This window comes from Rhynchophorus ferrugineus, unplaced genomic scaffold (genome assembly GCF_030347505.1).
Source record: "Rhynchophorus ferrugineus isolate W39M unplaced genomic scaffold, kcgeb_rfMv2 rfM7, whole genome shotgun sequence".
NCBI classification, from domain to species: Eukaryota; Metazoa; Arthropoda; class Insecta; order Coleoptera; family Curculionidae; genus Rhynchophorus; species Rhynchophorus ferrugineus.
The window spans coordinates 9,650,950-9,661,265 of NW_027472586.1; the positions used below are offsets into that span (position 1 = coordinate 9,650,950).

General features: G+C 34.6%; 1 protein-coding gene and 1 long non-coding RNA gene across 10 annotated transcripts in view; both read left to right on the plus strand.

Annotated features, from left to right (window-relative positions):
• Positions 1 to 10,316, plus strand: part of Camta (Calmodulin-binding transcription activator) — a 463,871-nt gene that overhangs the window by 194,971 nt on the left and 258,584 nt on the right. The gene's annotated exons all lie outside the window — the stretch shown is intronic.
• The window catches only part of LOC143199456 (uncharacterized), a 63,170-nt gene continuing 61,356 nt past the window's right edge, over positions 8,503 to 10,316 (plus strand). Inside the window, exon 1 of the long non-coding RNA XR_013006426.1 lies at positions 8,503 to 8,615. This is a non-coding gene — a long non-coding RNA (uncharacterized LOC143199456). The remainder of the gene's footprint in view (positions 8,616 to 10,316) is intronic.

A 10,316-nucleotide genomic window follows, 5' to 3' on the forward strand; every position in this document is an offset into this window, starting at 1 on the left:
AGGGAAATAATGAAGCAAAAATAACGTTATAGGATATAATTTGTTTTAACATTATAGTACATCTAATGCATATTTATTGAAGGACTTCGAAGAAGGAATCGAAATTTACAGACCGATTTGGTTACATGTTCGGACGCATCAAACTTCATTTTGGCCCTTTTTAATTTAAGAAAATGTTCTGAGTTTATAAGGGATTTTGTGCTTTTATAAACTGAATTTAGCAATACTTTCGACGGTGTAGATGACTTGCATTGACTGTTTTATTGGAAAGAATATATACATTGTAGAGCTCATAATTAGCACGAAATATAAAGGAATTTAGTGATTTGATAACTGTATACTGACGTAGTATGGCACCGGAAAGTGTTTTGGTGCGAATTTAAATGGGTTGCCTCTGAAAACTTTTACTTTATGCAGCTTTTGGCTTCAAAGGGCTGAAACAATAGACAATACTTTGAATAGAATACGCTGTATCAATTTATCAGACTAAAACTGCACAAAAAACCTTCACAACTAAATCGTTATTAATCAACGATGTCAATAAACACGTGTTTCGTTAAAATTTCTTTGTTTCTCTCACAGGCCGACCGACGGTCCCGAATCGAACGATAATAATCGATCCAATTAACAACCGTTGTTAGCGTAGTCTTGATCCGAAACGTTGGCCCGTGTTTATTCGTCGATTCCGAGCGATGCTCGTTTGTTTTTGCTAGTCGGCGCCGCCTGCCCCTAATAATTGATACATTTATTACCGTTATTCACTAACTGTGAAATTAACTTCCATTGCAGCTTTTTTTCGGGATCTACCGCAAATTAAATTTGGACTTTGGCGCGTCACGGTAACCCCCTTCGCCTCACCACCCCCCTCCCATGACTCCCGCTCCGTCTCTGTCGGTCGCGCGACCGTCTCTTTCTCGCTCTCGTTCGCTCTGCCGGCGAATAAATCAGTTACCCTTTCCAGTTACTGTTCACAGTTGGAGTTTTAACCGGTCATGAGTTGAAATTAATTAGGCCCATCTGCTAATAAAACCGAGAGATAATTATCGTTAGTGGCCTTTTTATATTATTTAATTTGTATGGTGAGGGATAGGGGGGTGAGCACTTTGTACTTCGTGAGTTTTCGTTTGTTTTCTGACGAGAAATAATGTCATTCTCGTGGTTTGGGGCTCGTTGTGTTCTACAATCATATAAATAGCGATACTTTGCTTATCTATATATTAATCGGGTTCACGAGAATTTTGCCTCCCTTTTTGAGGAGAACGGTGGCACCTGGAGACATGAGATTTGACACGGATAAATTTCAATAAAACGAAATATGCCCAGATCTTTTGCCGGGACTTTTGCCCCACCCTATATATAAACGAATGTTTAATAACGTATATCAACTACAGGCGCATAATGTTTTAAATCCAAAATCTGGCAACGTTGTACCGCAAAATGCCTGCAGGAAATTCTTAATCGGAAGACAGATCACTAAATTTTATATTAGAAACAATGTTAAAATGAAAGTGCCCGAACATTACTAAAGAAATTATTTAATTTTATGCAGTGTATCCCCGCATTTCTGGAACTGTTATAGAGTTATGGCAATTTATGAGCTACCCGCAAGGGTGAGATCGAACTAAGCAAAGAACTATGCAATTTTATCTAAACATTTGGGTAATGAAATTATTCTTTTAACCAACCTGGTATATTTATTGTTTTTGCAGTATATGTTTTAGGTGAGAACTATGGATAAAATATAAAGACTATATGAATACATAAATGAAGGCTGCATGCTCAATTATTATTTGATTTGATTTTTGCTATATTGTAGGTTTATTATTTGGGCATGGGGAAACAACTAGATGTAACAAAATTGACCTATAGTATTAACAGAAGACGACCAAAAATAAATCATTTGGCAGTGGGAAAAGGTAAAATATAAATAAAACAAGAGAAGAACAACCTAGGCGAAAAGTAAAATAAAAACTATGAAACATGCACGAATAACAGAGTAGTAATATTCTGAATTCCATGGATGAAACGATGCATTTTTATTTCACTGCATTTGTAGGTCAATTTTTTCAGTTTTGTAGTAGCTTCTTTTTCTAATCTAATAATTTTTTATATCTTAAATATTACGATATTTTATAACTGTTATTTTTACTAATTATCATTTATGGTCCTTAGCATTTGTTGGTCAATTTATTTTTTTGGTTTATTACATTTTTAATATTACAATATTTCGTTTAATATTATATTATACCCAGTTTATGGCACAGTAGATCACGATGTCAACAATCGATATATTTTTCATTGTATTTGTAGGTCATATTTTCAGTTATTGTATTAGTCGCTTTTTGTCTAGTCTAAGAGCTCTTTATATATAAAATATCATAATATTTTATAGCTGATTAATATAATAAAGGCTCCTTGGCATTTGTAGCTTCTAATCTAATAATTTCATATAAAAATATTACAATATTTTATAACTGATTATAATTTTTTATTTCTTTGTATTTATAGGTCAATTTATAATTTTAAATATTAATTAATTATATTTTAATATTATGATATTTCTTTTAAATTATTCTATCACACCCAGTTTATATTAGAGTATATCATGATAACAATAATATTTTTTTTGGTTTTTTGAAACAATCGATGTTTTTTTCATGGTATTTGTAGGTCAAATTTTCATTTTTTATTTTAGCCGCTTTTTTTTCTAGTCTGAAAGTGTCTTATTCATAAATTATTATATTTTATAGCTGATTAATATAAAAATAGCCGCTTGGAATTTTTAGGTCAATTTTAAAATAAATTGTATCAATGAGGAGGTTATCCGCAAATGAAAATCCTTTTGTTGAATTATATCAACAGTTCAGTAACTGCTATATTTCATATTCATATAATGTTATATATCATGAAACCAGTATCGTTTTTCTTATAAATCAAGGCATTTTTTCAGTATTTGTATTTTAGGTCAAATTGTCCAAGTTTTGAGCCATTTACTGAAAGATTAATTGCATTTATTTCTAGATTCCTATTACTTGTAGGCCAAATTTTAAATCATTAAAACAAAAAGAAAGATTTATTCAACACTCAAATATATTTTTTAATAACTGGCGACAAGCCGAAACTTTCAAATTCTATCAGGCTTTCGAGGCGCAAACTAAGTCCCAAGCAAAGTAATATAAGAGGCTTACGTGGTACAGGAGTCTTCAAATATAAATAGAACGAGATCGGACAAGAAATCAGATCGACTAAAGCGAAATGCGACTGACGTTACCCGAAATCCGCAACATCGAACGCCGTAATAATTAAAATTAAATAATTAAACGGTCCCGTTTAGCGAAATTGTATAATACGTTTTCAAAAAGTGGTAAATCAGTTATTAAAATGGATGAAATCAATTGGACATCATTAATTATATGACTTTTCATACGTATTTGGCCTGTTCCGGTAATTATTCAGTGCAATCAATCAAAAATAATTACAATTCCATTTCGTGTACGTACGTTCGGACGTGAGCAACTTTTAAATTAATAATCGCTAAATATTAATATTGATAAAATTTGCGTCAGAAATTTTAATTGTCTTCATCGAATACCCATCTCTTATTTTTTTACATTTGTAGGTCATTTGTGCCTTTGTATCCTAATAGTTTTGAATATATTGAATATTAAAGTACTTTAACAACCAATGTTTTTTTTTTCAATGCATTTGTCGGTCAAGTTTTCATTCCCTAATTACAGTCATTTTTGTTCCTTATCATTTATGGGTCAATTTACTATTTTCATAAATGTTGGTCTGTTATATATGTAATGTAGGTATATTTTATTTAAATTACATTAGTGTATACTCAGTTTATATCAATATTAATATTGATAAAATTTGCGTCAGAAATTTTAATTGTCTTCATCGAATACCCATCTCTTATTTTTTTTACATTTGTAGGTCATTTGTGCCTTTGTATCCTAATAGCTTAGAATATATTGAATATTAAAATACTTTAACAACCAATGTTTTTTTTCAATGCATTTGTCGGTCAAATTTTCATTCCCTAATTACAGTCATTTTTGTTCCTTATCATTTATGGGTCAATTTACTATTTTCATAAATGTTGGTCTGTTATATATGTAATGTAGGTATATTTTATTTAATTTACATTAGTGTATACTCAGTTTATATCAATATTAATATTGATAAAATTTGCGTCAGAAATTTTAATTGTCTTCATCGAATACCCATCTCTTATTTTTTTTACATTTGTAGGTCATTTGTGCCTTTGTATCCTAATAGCTTTGAATATATTGAATATTAAAATACTTTAACAACCAATGTTTTTTTCAATGCATTTGTCGGTCAAATTTTCATTCTCTGATTACAGTCATTTTTGTTCCTTATCATTTACGGGTCAATTTACTATTTTCATAAATGTTGGTCTGTATATATGTAATGTAGGTATATTTTATTTAAATAACATTATTGTATATTCAGTTTATATTACAGTACATAATGAATCAGCAATCTGAATGAATCGATACATTTTTCCTTAATTTTATTTGTGGGTCATATATTCTTTTTTTGTTGTAACTTCTTTTTTTCTATTCTAAGAACTATTGATATGTAAAGTGTTAGAATATTTTATAGTTAACTAATATCATATTTTGATACCATAATTTGTACCTCAGTTAACTTCTGCAGTTATATGTATTCTCATATTATTCTTGTACCAGTTTGGAGCTTTTTTTGCATTCTGTCAACATTATTTTGTATTCATATTATATTATAGATTATTAAAACAATACATTTTTGCTTATAAACCAATTAATTTTTCCAGTTTCTGTATTTGTAGGTCAATTTTCAAATTATTGGTCAATTACTAATCGATTGATTCCTTTTATTTCTAGTTTCTTGTGATTGATGATTTGTAGGGCAAATTTTAAATTTTACAGTTTAGTGGTCTTTTAAAAGTTTATTTCAAATTATATTCAAAGAGCAATAATAGAATAAATTAGATTAATTTTCATCACATTTTTTGTTTCGATTTATAACTTGTGTTTCCTGTAAACTTGTATCCAAAATAATGAATAATTATTAGATATTTAATTCTAAATACTCATTTGAATAAACGTCAAATATTTAAAACGCGTTTATTGTTTATAAGGTGCTTAGGCGCCTTCGCCAAAATCACAAATTAAAATGACCCTTCCGGGGCCCGAAATTTAATAGGGCTGACGAAAGTGCATCGCCATCCTACTGGATGCAAGACCATTCAGAAAACCGCGGGCCGGTTATTAATTGTTGCGGTCTCGTGTTTAATAGTCCATTAATTTTTAAATGTATGCAATATTTTTCTTCGCAATGACCGCTGGTTAATATTTAGTTTAGGATAAATGGACCGGTTACGGCAATATGCATCGTTAATAAAGAGAATAATGTCGGCGTAAAAATTAACAATTCATTGAAATATCTTTCGGGTTTTGGGACCTTAAATCAAACGCATTGCGCCTAAGGGAGAAGTAAAAACTATTTTGTTATTGTCTGAATTCTAATTATAACAAAAACGCTCAGTAAGTGTTTTTATGTTTGCTTCTATCTCATTTATAGCCCTTTTGGTACATAATGCAAATATTAGTACAATTTATTTATAGTTAGCTTTCCTTGTAGGTCGCTTTTTGTAAATTGTGACTTGTAGCTTCACTTTATTTGTATATTTTTACAAGGATTTATAGGTCAAATATTGGTTTTGCAGCTTCCTTAATATAAATGTCTGATAGAGAGAAATAGTAGTATAGAATGCTATATTGAAAGAGACGAAATATGTCATTCATTTATTTTTTCCTTCTTCATTGTCTCCAATCTTTTCATTTCTATATTTATTCATAATATTTGTAGGTCAATTTTTTTATCCCTGCAACTATATTCTGTCGTAGTTAATTTCAGTTTTATAATATATTATATAAAATAATATATATTACTCCAGTGTCAGTAAAATTTGCATTTGTAAGTCACATTTTTTAATTTGCGGCTTTTATAGCGAAATATTCGCGTATACTTTTTAGGTTATTTCTTTCTATAATTAGTAAATAATGGAGTAAATTTAATTTTTTAGGATTTGTAGGTCAAACATTGATTTTGAATGTATAATAAATAAAATAGTAATAGTATTTGAGAATAGTATTGTGGCGACCGCCACGACCCTTTAGGCCACTACGAATTCACCACCAGCAAGTGCAAAGGTTGGCAACGCCGGTGGATTGGTACCATGCAGTTCCAGGCGATAAAAGACCATCACGACGACGTCTCGCTCACTTTTCTTTTCTCCATCCCCTTGTAATAGTACCACTTCCACAGCACTACCGTACTTCCTCTACCTAACCTAATATCCTGTCAATTCTCCCGTCGACCACATTTATAATTTAATATTAAAATAAACAATATTTCTTCAACCAGTGTGTTTAGTTCTCGTGCAAATTCCTTCCAAAAATAGTAGTGAGTGTTATGACAAATAATCGCAGCGGCAGCCACACATTTCGACCGACTGACCGACCCCACGAACATTCCTACAATTGGTGACTCCGACGTGATCAAAGTGCTTAACAAGTAAATCAACTCAACATAAGCCACTTGACAGATGCTTGACACGTGCATGGAAGGATAGCACGAGGAACGGAACCCATCAACATCACGTGGTCGACGACATCCCACGAGACTAGCCTGATGGACGAAAACCACAGAAGCCCATCATGTATACCATCAACACATGAACACCCTCGCATCACGAGTCGCGACACGTAACATACTTATAGGTACCCTCAAGCAAAGCTAAACGCCCCAAGACGAACGACGTCCTGCTACAACTCCGATGGCAGCTGATCCCGTAAAACTCCTCGCTCAGGTTGGGATCCCCATCGCATCAGCAGTCCCTGGGCGTTTATTTGCGTGATTGCGGGTGCATTCCGGAACCTGCACTACATAGAGGTACGTTCCACGGCAGTTCCACTAGGAGGGGAGTTATGTGGCGACCGCCACGATCCTTTAGGCCACCACAAATTCACCACCAGCAAGTACAAAGGTTGGCAACGCCGGTGGATTGGTACCATGCAGTTCCAGGCCATAACCTTGTAATAGTACCACTTCCACAGCGCTACCGTACTTCCTCTACCTAACCTAATATCCTGTCAATTCTCCCATCGACCACATGTATAATTTAATATTAAAATAAACAATATTTCTTCAACCAGTGTGTTCAGTTCTCGTGCAAATTCCTTCCAAAAATAGTAGTGAGTGTTATGACAAATAATCGCAGCGGCAGCCACACATTTCGACCGACTGACCGACCCCACGAACATTCCTACAATTGGTGACTCCGACGTGATCAAAGTGCTTAACAAATAAATCAACTCAACATAAGCCACTTGACAGGTGCTTGACACGTGCATGGAAGGATAGCACGAGGAACGGAACCCATCAACATCACGTGGTCGACGACATCCCACGAGACTAGCCTGATGGACGAAAACCACAGAAGCCCATCATGTATACCATCAACACATGAACACCCTCGCATCAAGAGTCGCGACACGTAACATACTTATAGGTACCCTCAAGCAAAGCTAAACGCCCCAAGACGAACGACGTCCTGCTACAACTCCGATGGCAGCTGATCCCGTAAAACTCCTCGCTCAGGTTGGGATCCCCATCGCATCAGCAGTCCCTGGGCGTTTGTTTGCGTGATTGCGGGTGCATTCCGGAACCTGCACTACATAGAGGTACGTTCCACGGCAGTTCCACTAGGAGGGGAGTTATGTGGCGACCGCCACGATCCTTTAGGCCACCACAAATTCACCACCAGTAAGTACAAAGGTTGGCAACGCCGGTGGATCGGTACCATGCAGTTCCAGGCGATAAAAGACCATCACGACGACGTCTCGTTCTCTTTTCTTTTCTCCATCCCCTTGTAACAGTACCACTTCCACAGCGCTACCGTACTTCCTCTACCTAACCTAATATCCTGTCAATTCTCCCGTCGACCACATGTATAATTTAATGTGTGTTCAGTTCTCGTGCAAATTCCTTCCAAAAATAGTAGTGAGTGTTCTGACAAATAATCGCAGCGGCAGCCGCACATTTCGACCGACTGTCCGACCCGACGAACATTCCTACAGTATATTAAAAGAGATAAAAGTTTGTTTCTATTACCAGATTGTTAAAAATACAATACTTTTATTATGTGAATAATAAGATGCAAAAAACGCGTTGGTTAGTTTATAGAATATTAAGAAATAAACATTATGTTAATAGAAATATGTAGTAAGTAATGTTGAACAACTTTTATCAGTTAATTAAATATATGTGTGACCTACATATCTGCTTTGGTAAGGCGCAATTTTATGCCGGTTATAAAACGAAACTCTACACGTTTTAATCAGGAAACCGAGAGACTAACGAATCAGATAAGCGATTCGTTTCGCGCTCGCTACTTTCCTCTCACAGCGGCCGCAGATGCCCGATAAAAATGCAACGGAAAAAAATATGTCCCTGCTGTTTAATGTTTAATGCATTGTGTATTTCATATCATTTTTCTATTGTTACAGGTATGGTGTACACGCAATCAAATTTGGTTCGTAAGTAGTCTAAATATTTATAACGTATTATTCATATTATAATATTCTTATTAGTATAATAAGCGCCTTCACCATTTTACCTAGTATGCACAATCGTCATATACGACTAAAAGTTATGAAACTCCAATTCTTTTTCGATGCCTTATATCATAAACTGTTACTTATCTACTCAGAGCTTTAGCTGGCTGTGAGTAGTGGCATTTTCGTGGATTTAGAATATCCAAATTCTAGTTCATGGACTAGTGGATTTTTCAAATATTCAGTGTTTCTAATATAATAATTTTTCTAATCTAAAATACATCATATATAGATTATAGTGAAAGTATCTCCTATATCGCGACAGAATCCTTCAAAGAATGGCTAATCCTGACCTACTCTCGAAATGCTCTCGAATGTTTCGTTGAACAGAAGTTCAACATCCCCTGGTCACCGACCCACTGTCAATTATCCGTACCCTTTACCTGAATGGAATCTGGACAAGTGGATCCGTTCTCACGTTGGTATACCGGGAAATAAGCGCGCGGATAGTGCGGCTAAATCGGCAACCTCATCTCCCAGCATCATGTGATGGGCAGCATCATGGATGTGTGTGTCCATACCAACCTTATACCATTCGTATCTTATTTCACAGATAACGAGGTGCAACGTCGTTGGGCCCAGGAGGTTAACCACCACAGACTATTTGAGGTTAAAGTTGATTTTCTCTCCTCTCTTCGCGTTCCTACTCTTCGTCACCATGCCGCAGCTCTGAATCGACTTAGATTGGTCCACAGTCCTTTTTCACACGGTCACTTGATGACTTCGAGCCCGTCTGCTGACTGTAGCCTTTGTCAGCGTGTCCCTATTTCAATCTACCACATATTAAACGACTGTCCACAGCTCACCCAGATTACAACTAAGTATAGGCAGCTAAATTTTAGAGATGCCTTAACAGGAGAAAATACAGACAGACTCCTCGGATTTCTACGAGAAATCGATTTTCTCCGTAGAATCTAGCCTATGCTAAGTCTAGAGTTACTGATCAAATAACCATTACCACTTCAGTATGGATGCTGATGTGTGATGTCTGGATGGAGCCTCTACTTCGTTATGGTCGTGTTTGTAGTTCTGTGTTTGTCTTTATTTTAAAATAGTATATACACTATTTAATGCTTTTAGCCCCCCTGTTTGTGTTATTACTTTTATTATTTATTTATTACTTTATTATTTTTTAGGTGAAAGGTTTTTAGTACAAAATTAAACATTATTCACAAAGATACTCTTCTTTGAAACTGATATAAAGTGATATATATCCTATCTTTTCATTGGTTCTACAATTACATATTCGATTAACTTAAACTTTCAATAGACAGTCCACAGTTAATACTCGCTGAAAGCCATATCCGGACTATACGCTGGGTGATAATATATATTGATTGTTGATGAAAATGGAGTATGGAGACAATTGTTAGGTATCTATGGTGATGAGATGCGGCAAATGTTCACTAAGGGTATGATGGGATTGGAGAGCATTTGTTGATCATGAGATCTGACCAAACCACCATTTACTTTTTCGTGTAGACAAGTCTACCTGTTATATAATGGATCGTTTTTAGATATTGTGTTTAGATAACTGGCGAGAAGTTTTACATAGTTAGAGATATTCGATGGCTTATATCTTCGAAACTATATTATCTACGTTATCAACGTTTTTTCCGAGTC